General features: G+C 43.1%; 1 pseudogene; it reads right to left on the bottom strand.

Moving 5' to 3' along the window:
• Positions 1-8954: 8954 nt before the first annotated feature.
• On the bottom strand, positions 8955-9086 carry LOC132646890 (small nucleolar RNA SNORA48; annotated as a pseudogene).
• Between the last annotated feature and the right edge of the window lie 2507 nt (positions 9087-11593).

Here is an 11593-nt window from a genome sequence, read left to right as displayed (position 1 = left end):
TCTCCCATCTTCTTTATCTTCTGATCTCCTGGTTCTCTCTCTCAGGACCCAATCACTAAAGAACCACCTGCTAGTCCAGATCAGGTATCCCCACTATTTCTTTACTGTATGTGAAAATATTATTTCTTTCTGTGTCCACTACTCAGTAGCTCACCTCAAAGGAAGAAGCTTAAAAAGACAGTATTGGGTTATAAAGTCTAGAGAGGCAGAGAAGCACCAGAGCTCAGGGGATTTGTTCATTTCAAAGAAGTCTCTTTTTTATATTTATTTAGGAGATGCAAGCTCAATGGGGAAACATTGAGAGGAAAGTGCAGAAGACGTGTGGTGTTCAGTTAGTGATTGGACAGCTGTCACCCTTGCCACGTTGTGACCTTTGCCATCTTCCCCTTCACCTCTCTGCCTTTCACATATTGTTGCTTTCTCTTCCATCTGGTTTCAGACCAATGGTTTCCCTAAAAAGCAGAAGCCACAAATAAAAAGCAGAACTTAAATAAGCTTGTCTGTGTTTTATGACATGTCTGCTAGAGGGCCCTCCTAACAGCTGTTTAAGGTATAACTAAAGAAAGTATGCAGGATACGATGATTTTCCTAAGGACAACTCAGGGAAGCATTGTGCCTGGAGAATAAGTGTACCCAGGGCAGTGACCCAGGCTGGGGCCACATTCTGATCATGCTGAAATCTCACACTGAATGGGGAAATTTTCTTCATGCTACTGAGACCATTTTTTTTGGGGGGGAGGGTAATCCTAACAGTTACATATTGTACCTTAAAAAAAGACTTATATGAAAATACATATCGCAAAACTGAAATCTTTTACCTATATTTGTAGACATCTTCCAAACAATTTAAAAAAAAAAAAAACATTAAAGAAAAGTTCTGGAACTGAAGAAGTCACCCCTTACAAGGGAAGAGTCTAACTTCATGTTCAGCTAGGACGTTGAAAGTAGGAGTTAGAAAGACAGTTAGTGTCATGTACTAAATTGAAATATGCAGTGTTCCCTTGCTGATTCAGACACCTGGCACACTTCCCACTTCTTTTTTCCTCTTAGAACAAAACCTTTCAATGAAAAGAAATCACAGTAAGCATTTTTCTCACCCTTGAGACGTGCCTGGTGCCTGATTGATCTGCTCACTCATACTCATTAACTCAAACTTAGTCCAAGAACCTTTTTCTGTTTTCTTGTGTCTGCCCTTAGTTACCCCACCTCCAAAGAGAACAAAACCACAAATTAAAATCAAAATATGAGTGGACGTTCTCATTTTGTAGAAATTCCTAAGGAAGGAATTATTTTTTCTCTTTCTTTGGAGGAATAGTTTAGAAAAGATTTATGCATATTTTATGTGTATGGGTGGTGTTTTGTAGGTGTGTACGTCTGTGCATCACCTGAGTGCTGGAGGATGACAAAAGATGGCATCAGATCCCCTGGGACTGAGGTTACAGACAGTTGTGAACCTCCATGTGATGCTGGGAATCAAACCTTGGCCCTCTGGAAGAGCAGCCAGTGCTCAGAACTGCTGAGACATCTCTCCGGCTCTAGCTTTTTAAAATTAGAGAATGTTACCCATGAAGATGATGTAACTATAGCTGTAGATAAAAAAGAAGCTGGACCATTTTATGCTTTTCCTGAGAAAGAAGCCAGTCAAGTCTGGAGACCTGCTTGTTTTCTGTCTCTGCAGAAATCCACTTGTTTCGAGCTAATGAGCAATCTTTTCCTGCAATGAGTTTATTGATACAGCAGAATGAACCCATTTGCTTGGCTTTTGTATCTTGTAGAAACACTTCCTAATTCAGGAAAACATGTTCTCTTTTTGGCAATGGATAGTGTTGTGGGAATAAAATATTCAGAATGTATCCTTTGCCGCCAACACACTTAGAGAACAACAGCTCTTGACACATTAATCCCTTTGGGCTCTGCAGGTCTCAGGTCCGGAGGAAGGACCTTGCCATCTGGATGTGGCATTGCCTCCTGTCTGATGTGCTTCACAAGGTGCTAAGCAGAGGTGGTTTGTTTTACAAATTTCTTCTTTCTAGAAGTTCCCTTCTCTTCACAATACAGGGAGCATCCTGCCACTTTGAAGAAGAAATGAGCTTGCATCAGTGCCAATGTCACTGGTTCCTTAGAGAAAATACAGACGTGGCTAAAGCAGCATTAGAGATGATTTGGATGGCCTGCTGACATCTGTAGACCACGTAGAAGCAACACGCACCAAAGTGATCTGTGGCACATTGTAACTACAGAGTTCATGTGACTGCTGAGGATGATGGGGGCTTTCACTGCTGTGGAGCCCAGCCTGGTCTCTGCCTGTGGTCAGAGAAAAACTTGAGCGTTTCTCCAGCCCTGTTACTACTAGATCACTGCTATGTTTTACATAGGGGAGAACTTTGTCTCTGGCATTCTCTCCTCTCCACCACTTGTAAATGGGCTCAGAGTGACATAGATGTGTTTTTAACCGAATTTCAATTTAGTTGATACCTTAAACTATGAAAATTGTCCATCTTTTGTATTCATACATGTATTCATACATGTACATACATTCTGAGGCTTTATACAGCTTAAACATGAATCTCCTCAAACACTGTTTTCTTGTTGCAGTAAAATCACTGAAAATATCCCCCCCTTTATTTTTTTTTGAAATTGGCCATAACATCATGGTTATCTCTTTGTAAAAAATATGCAGCAACACACATGACCTTCTCCTTTCTGCACAAATGTCTCCATCAGCCTCTTAAACCCAAATTCCCTTAGACTTTGCTGACCATTTTTGGGGGGGGTTGGTGGGGTACAATCTTGGCTGACTTTGTGACTGCATAACATAACTGACTACTTCTATTTGTGTCCTTGCTTGTCTCATTAAGTTATTTTTTCAATATAATTACACCCAAAAGTTTTGTCTTTGTCACCCATACTGCTACATTGCTGTATTTTCTTTCATAGGCAACATTATTGACTTGTTATGTATTCCCAAAACTATAGAACCGAGAAGGTGGGCTAGATGCGGGTGGGATGAACTGGAAGAGTATTGACCTGCCTCGGTGGAGCCAGACTTTAATTCTTTTCCTGTAGTTCTGCTGTGATGTTTCTAGTCCACATAACAAGAAGCACAGGATGGTGGGATGCTATGACTTGGTGAACACAGAGTCCTTGGGGAAAGATCAGTGTGCAGGGTCAGATAGAATTAACTACCATTTAAAGCCTCAGAACCAAGAATATGACTGTGGCCATGACTTGAGTTTTGCAGCTCATTGATTCATGAGTTTCAGGGGTGAAGACTCACTAATGTCCAATAACATACAGGACACATTTAAAAAAAGAGCCTTAGCCATGAATGCCAATCCTCAGTAAAATGGTTAAGAATGTAGGAGCCCATCTTTCCCCTCTTCAGGTGCTTCTGCATCCTGACTCCATCAGAAAACAAAGAGGGCACAGGAAGTCCATTTGATCAGGAAACAAACATGTCACACCGGGGAAAGTGGAAGGAGAGCAGAGTGGCTTAAAACATTTCCAGAACATTCTAAGAGCTGGAGCAATGCCATTGGGCTCTAGGGAGTCAACCATTTAAAACTTTCCATTTTACAGAAGAGAGATGACTAAAGAGAATTTTGAGAGCACAGTGCTGTTTCAAGGAGAAGGCACCAAGAGCCAGCATCCCCAGCAGAGATGATTCAGGCCACAGAAGCCTGTGGACTATTTAAAAGGAGCTACATAGGTTATTCTAGCACCCTGTGCAAACACGTGTGCGTGTGTGTGTTTCCGGAAACACAGCACATCGTCATAATGTAGAGAAACTTATTCCTGGAGCCCAGGCATCCTAAGAAAACTCTATCACTAATTCAAATGCGGCTCAAATAGTACACGCATGCACGGAGGGTCAGAGCCTTTGAGCACATTTAACAGGAAGTGGTTAGGGCCTTCCAAGCAGAACAGACACAATGCATAGGTTGGGAAATCACAGCTGCTATTGGCAGCAATCTTTTGTGAAGGTGAGTTTACGGATTTTATCTAGTTTACTTAGATCAGTTCTCATTTCTTCTGCTTGGTGCATTGTGCCCTGTGCAGGCAAATTTAAATGTGGGATCAGTCCTGAGGATTAGGCTCCACCCAACAAAGAGCATGAAACCTCTCGAAATACATTAGAACCATTAGTCACTAATGTGAGTGGCATAAGGTCCGTTATGGAAGGTGTGACAGTTATCGGCCTGGTGATGATGGAGTTTTTAAGAATACGTACAAACAAATAAACACTTCATTCTGTTTTCTCTTTCTCTTCTTTTCTTATTTAGAGTCAGGATCACGATGAACTCAAGAGTCATTCACTATGCAGCAGAGGCTGACTTTGGACTTCCGGTCCTCATGCCTCTGCTGGGAGAGGTGTGGGATTTCAGGCTCTGGCTGCCACACCAGCTTTGCTATGGTGTTGGAGACTGAACCCACTGCTGACGCCATTCTTTCTTCCTGCTCCCTGCTAATGCTAACCCTGTGGGTTGCTGCTCACAGGCTGTGCCACCAGCCTGTCTTCTCTAATAGAGGAAGGAAACAACTCTCTGAAGAGGCGTCATGAGCTCCGCCCACTCTGAGTCCTTGTGAAGCTAACAGACTTATCTCTGACGGGCATCATCCCAGCTCCCCAGGCACCTGACAACTCCCAGTGACAACACTGTGTGACCCAGGATGGCCCTTGCTTCTGGTAAAATTTGACGGTTTCACCTAGGGCCACGAGAGAGGCTCCAGGTGACACAGTCTGTGTACATGGTCTGTATTTGTCAGAGAGGATGACACTTCAAATGTGACAGATTTGTTAAATGTCTGTAAAACCAGGACGCCAGCTTAAAAAACTAGAGAAACTCATGATACAAACGTGTGTGTTGAAGTTGGGGGGGGCATTTATCTTAATACCAGTGATAAACAAGATAAATAAGTTCAACCACACTTGGCACATGCGCAGGGACACACTCATACAAGTAAAGCAAACCTAAGAGAAATGTTTTGTTTCTTACAAACGGAAGTAAACCCATTTCATCTGCTGTTACCCCGACCTCTCTATCTGCTCTACTGATTGCATGCCATGGGTTCTCCTGGGCCCTGAATTCTCATCTGCATCTCCACTCCTCAGTTCTTTTAAGGACTATTGCAGACAAAGCAGACCTCAACGTGACACTAGATATTTTTTTCTAACTTTGAATATTGATTTTGTCTTTGAAATGTTCTATAAGTTAATATCATTGGCGTGGTTTTCCAGAGAGGGGTGACTGAATGGTCTCCTGGTCAGCTTATCTCCCCTACCACATAAGTATATGAGTGAATATTCTCCAAGACCTCACAGCAGTATAAGACCCATTAGTAGCATTCCTTAAACATGAATGCCATCATCATTGTTTTCCAGGTTAATGACAACAAAATTAAAAACCATCTAATTCTTTTTCTTTTATCTTTTAGATTTCTGGAAGTAATATTTTCACTGCCTCAGAGGATTGCTAGTATATAATCCTGCCAGGCGGGTTAGTGCTGAGTTGGGGCTGGCTGCTTCTTACAAATAGAGTTAGTCTTCTATAAGTAGTTGGTCTTATTCCTCCTTTTCCTCTTCAAAACTATTCAAATCTCCACTATGAGAGAGAATATATGAGGCTCGAGGAGCCGGTCCTGCAAAGGTAAAGTCAGTTGATTGGCATGGGGATGGTTGTCCTTTTAATCTCTGCCGGATGCACAATCCCCTTAGGTGTCTTTTCTACTTTTTGGAAAAGCGGAAATAATAAATAAAAGGCGAAGAAGAGCCATAGTTCTTCTTTAGTTCTTCTTTTGGTTCCTTGTATTTTCATGACTTTACCAAAAGATAGAATGTAATGAAAGGATGAATAAACCAAAATGTCAACCATTCATCCACCATCACATTCAGAAACCATTAGAAAAGTTACTGAGCACATAGTTTTTTCAGCTGAATCACAGAACGTGTGTCTCTCTGACAGACTGGCCAGGATGTTTGGGCTACACACTAATAGAATGAGAGACAGCGGTGATAATGTGGGTTTTGGGCAGGTTCTGGGGTATGGATGGTACATCACATCGCCTGCATAAACACATGTAGGACACCAGTTCCTGAATGATCAGCTGCCAGTGAAGGTAAGCCATCAATCTATCATTGTCACATTGTCAAATATAGTAAGTAGTCAGCGTTGAAGAAAAAGATTAATGATAAACAACATTTAGAAAATTAAAAAAATTGAATTATGACAAATTGGACATTTTTTTCAGCAATGGAACAAGAACAATTCATTTAGCTTTTGAGGATTCCTGACACAACAGTATCCAGGGACATGAGTTTTTTTTGAAGACAGGTCTTTCACACAGATACAAATGCGAGGATTTAATATGCTGGGAAGCTGAAGGAATGACACTTCTGGAGCTAGAGTTTTGAAGTCATAGGGTGTGTTTGTGTTCTCTGGGTGGGAAGTGGAAGGAGGGGTGCTGAGAAACGCCCATCACTGTACATCAGAAGAAAGTGTTTAGATGGCAGCGTGGTCAGGAGATTAGAATTGTCACACTCAGTCACAACTGGAAAGAACCTGCTCTCAGGGTGGTTACAGCTGGGAGAATCTTAGATCTCAAAAAACGGAGGCAGAGAGGGCAGAGTCTGCATTAACCGTGACCCCAAGAGACCAGTGACACACAGTGACCTTCAAGAATGTTTTCCTGGAGGAAAACAACTTCAGAGAAGCTCTTTCAGAAGTAATGAGTCACTGTGAAAGAAAAACACAACCACCCCACCGCTCCTGACGCTAAGGGCTTCTTGCCATGAATGCTCCAGCAAGTCACGGAATACCTGTGGAAAGCCACAGGGCAGTAGGGACATCGCTACAAATGGAGGATAGAAAATGGAGGTACAGACTGTGGCTAAACAAGGTACCTATATCAGACTAACAGTTAATCAAACAAAAAGTCCATGGCGTGGATAGGTGAGTGATTACACACCTATACACGCTTCTGAGTAGAGATGAACTTATGTTTGGAATGATGATATCCATTTGGCGTGGTACTCCACTCTGGTTTACTGGGAACATTTACCTTCATTGCAAAAGGATTATTCTAGGCTTGTGCTCTCAGTTTGCATGGGGAACACACAAACAAAAACACGGAAGTAAACTGTGGGGAAGTGTTCAGAGATGACAGTTGTGTTACTGCATAAAAGCCAGGACGCGCAGGCTTTCTTTGCAGAACCTAGAATTCAAGACTCACCCCGCCTCAGCTCAACCAGGCCAGCGGCGTCCTCATTTCCCCATGGCCCTCCTGCTCCCTCTACTGGCCGCTCCGGTGATGTGCCGTTATGCCCTGTTGGCTCTCTGGGCTGTGAGCTCCCCCATGCTTAGCAGAGAGACATTTGTGCTCCTGGGCCAAGTGAGAAAAGTCTCCTTTTCCTCTTGCAGGAGTGATAGAGAGGCTTCCATTCCCAAGGGAGATGGTGGGTGGCACCCAGTTCAAGAGGCTCCAGGCCATGTCTTTCCTCCAGCTGAGACTCCAGCGGATCCCACCCTCCAGTTCTTCCTCACAGACAGCTCCTCAGTTGCCTGGAATGCAGCCCTCCTGACAAGCTCCCGCAGCAACTGGAGGACCATTGTTCTTCGGTACTCTGACATCTCAGTCTTCTGTTTTTTGTTTGTTTGTTTTTTTAAAGAGTTCTATCGTTTCTTTGTGAGTTTCACTTCATGCACCTCAGTCCCGCTCATCTCCCAGTCCCCTCGTATCCACCTTTAGCCCTTGCAAACCACCCTCCCCATTAAAAAAAAAAAAAAAAAAAAAAACAAGCACAGAAAACATCTCATTGTGGAAGCTGTGTGGCTGTATGTCACAGTGTACCCCTCTGTCTTCACTTTCGTATCTTCATTTGCAAATGTTCTTTGCAATGAGTCATTGGTCTGGTTCAAGACCTCTGGCTTCTGTGACACCATCTATGTTGGATCCTCGTGAGGCCTCCTCCCAGGTCTCTTGTTGCCCTGTGTCAGGAAGATCCTGCAGCTTTGGGTCAGCAGGATTGGCCCTTTTATGCATCCCAACAGGTTGCAGATGATACAGCTTTTGGGGTGGCCAACACAGAGCCCTGGCTCTGGGCTTGGGTGGTAGCAGAGCTGGTCAGCCGGCTAGCTTTCACTTATCTGCACCGAGAGAGAGAGAGAGAGAGAGAGAGAGAGAGAGAGAGAGAGAGAGAGATCTCCAGCACTGCTCTGCCTAGGCTACCCAGTGATTCCACCAGCAGGAGGCAGAGTCAGCTTGCCTGATCTCATTCCCTGGGGCCTGCTCTTCAGTCTGCCGCACGTGGTGTGGGTGGGGAGCATCACCTCTGTGCCAGTGCTGTTCTACGGCAGATCAGGATCAGGCTCAGTCAGCTGCCCCACACTCACACCCTAAGGGCCGGCTCACCCCTGCTTCCATCAGGCCATCTCCACTGGACTGCCTGGGCAAGGCACAGGGCCAGCTCTCCTGCATGCTGCTGGTGCTGAGAGGCTGGGCTAGGTTTCTGGAGCACTGCATCCAGTGAGGAGCAGGTAGTTAGGCACAGCCTCTGGATACCCAGATGGTCCCCAGGAGCTGCCCTGACCAGGGACATCCCATATTCTCTAGTGGACAGTGACACCGACCCCATGCCACTGCATAGCCATGAACTCAGACATGGCCCTCAGCTGCAGCTAAGGCTGCATTCTCACCACTGCTGGGCTGGCCGCTCACAACAAGCTGCTCCTCTCCTCCCTGGAGTGTCCAGTTCCATCTCTCTCCAGCTGCAGGCTGGTCACTTGGCCATCGGGCCCTGGTGTTACATTCCCCATCCATGCCGCGTGGAGTGTCAGCAAGCAGGTGTCTGTGTGGTACACTGGAGGACAGGTCCATGGCTAGCATGGTGGTCTGCAGGTCTTTGCCCATCTTCCTCCTCCCATGCTGGGCTGCCTAGATATGACTTGATTTGATTTTCATGAGTCCTAGACATAAAAAAGCGTTGGCCACCAAGCCAGGCATCAAGGTAGGACTGCCATCTGCTCTGCCCCTGATGGATATAAGAACAACACCACCAACAAGGTGTCTCTTTGTCCATTGCCAGGGTGTGGACTTTTATTTCAAGTAATACCTATTTATACGCTGGTCATATTTGATTTAGTTGAGTTTAGGAAATATTTTCATAAAGTTAAACATATATGAGAAATACAGGAATATATATCAGTCTCTCGGAGATGACTGACCTGATATTTATTCATTTACTTATCTATTTATTTTCATGTAGTTATAAGATTTATACAGTTTTCATGTAACAACATTTATCTTCACATTTTATTAAAATTTTCAGTGATTGACTTTTTATGTTATTTACTTGGCATTTTGTTTGATTTAATTCATGTAATTATTAACTTCTTGAATTACAGCTTACTGAAAACAAATCAACAATCACATTTTGTAAACCAAAGTAAAAAAAAAGTGGTAAGGTCCATGCTGTTGCATATGCGAATGAAAAATGTGGTGGTTTGTGATATATACTTCAAGAATGAGACTTGAGCAAGTGGACAGAGCCTGCTGCTTAGAACCGTCAGAATTACAGGGAAAGGTAATATCCAACTCATTGTGATTATCTTCAATGCTCTAAAGAAAAATAAAGGAAGCTGGTGGTCTCTGAGCAGAGGCCTAGGAATGAATAATTCCTGGCGTGAACTTTAAAACATAAAACTAGATTTTCTTGGCAAGCTGCCTTGGAGAAAAATAAAGCGCACCTCTGAAGATGATGAAGTCACATGATAAAATTCCTGAAAAGAAATATTTTAAAGAAATATTCAAAGGTGGCACTATGAAACATACAAACACACAAAAATGACATCGGGGAGTTAATACATGGTGTGAGTGACCATGATGGTGAAGAAATAGGGATGAGGAGAAGACACAAACTGAGGTATTGGAGTTAAAGAACTCTGTGTACATGTCCAGCTGGAGGCCTTAGCGACGGACCAGGCAGGACAATGGAATGAAGGATTTCTGAGCTTGCAGACACATGGGGCAGGATTACCTGAACAAACTTTGAATAGTGCATCTTCCAGAAGACGATGGGAAAAGTTAAAAAAAAAAAAAATCCAATGCAATAATAGCTACGATTTCCCTAATGTCTGGAACAATACGGACATACAGGTACAACTAATTTTGTGTTTTTGCAACATTCCACACACGCCACAGCCTATTTGCAGTGTTCGAATTTGTGCTTTCCAGTCGGGACAGCGAAAATGCACAGGGAGTCACTTGGTAGTACACGCTGTGGCTTTACCAAGAGTACGTAAGGCAGACATCCCTTCCAGCCATAGCAAACTGGCCTGAACCTGTTCTCAAATGATCCCGGGACTACAAGGACAGTAAGTAGATCCCTGGGAAAGGTCATATTTCCATGGGGGAAGGCTGCAGGAACGAAACAGAGCTGACCCAAGAAAGAAGACATTAGTGCTTCAGGTATCGGAGATGGGGGTAAAGGACGACTTAAGCTCTTTGGAGCCAAGTAGTTTCCATCACAAGCCCCAGATGCCATGAATCTGAAGGACTTCATGTTTGCCCCATGCGGTTTCTGTCTTACTTTGTTACATTCTTCCTTTCCTATAATCCCATTTTTTTTTCTTAAAGGGATTTTTTTTTGCTATAAATCAATGTTATATTTATAAACTTATTTAATATGTTTTCAGTTTTTATTAAATATTCCATCATTTTTCCCTCATCTCTTTCCTCCCCCTCATCCCCTCCATTATTCCCCTTGCACCTTCATGAAATCATGGCCTTCTTAAAAATCGTTATTTCACACGCATACTCACAGATGTAACATACATATATGTATACACATTCATACACACATTCATTCACACACACACTCATACCCCCAAATACATATATGTGTATATGTATGTATTTGTGTATGTCTAACCTTAGTCAATTTAGCGTGACTTGTATGTATATGATTCTAGTGATTACCATTCGGTATTAGATACTAACTAGGAAACACTGTTTTTCCTTTTCTCAGCAGCCCATAGTTACTGTTGTTCTTGGTCTATGGGTTAGGTCCTGTGAGACTTCTCTGGGAAGGGGAATCTTTATTCTATCTATGTCATTGTATTTCAAAAATACAATTTGTCATTGGCACAGGAGACAACTTCCTGAACAGAACACCATCAGCACAGGCCCTAAGAGCAACAATCAATAAATGGGACCTCATGAAACTGAAAAGCTTCTCTAAAGCAAAAGACACTGTCGTCAGAAAAAAAATGACAGCCTACAGACTGAGAAAGGATCTTCACCAACCCAACATCTGACAAAGGGCTGATATCTGGAATATATAAAGAACTAAAGAAGTTAAAAGGCAGTAATTTAAGCAATCCAGTTAAAAAAGTGGGGTATGGAGCTAAATAGAGAATTCTCTGTAGAAGAATATAGAATGGCAGAGAAACACATAAGGAGATGTTCAACATCCCTAGCCATCAGAGAGATGCAAATCAAAACGACCCTGAGATTCCACCTTACACCCATCAGAATGGCTAAGATCAAAAACTCAAGAGACAATGCATTCTGGAGGGACTGTGGAGAAAGGAGAACC

This window comes from Meriones unguiculatus, chromosome 12, assembly GCF_030254825.1.
Source record: "Meriones unguiculatus strain TT.TT164.6M chromosome 12, Bangor_MerUng_6.1, whole genome shotgun sequence".
Lineage (NCBI taxonomy): Eukaryota > Metazoa > Chordata > Mammalia > Rodentia > Muridae > Meriones > Meriones unguiculatus.
Note: the sequence above shows the minus strand (reverse complement) of the source record. Positions and strands in the feature narration are given on the sequence as shown.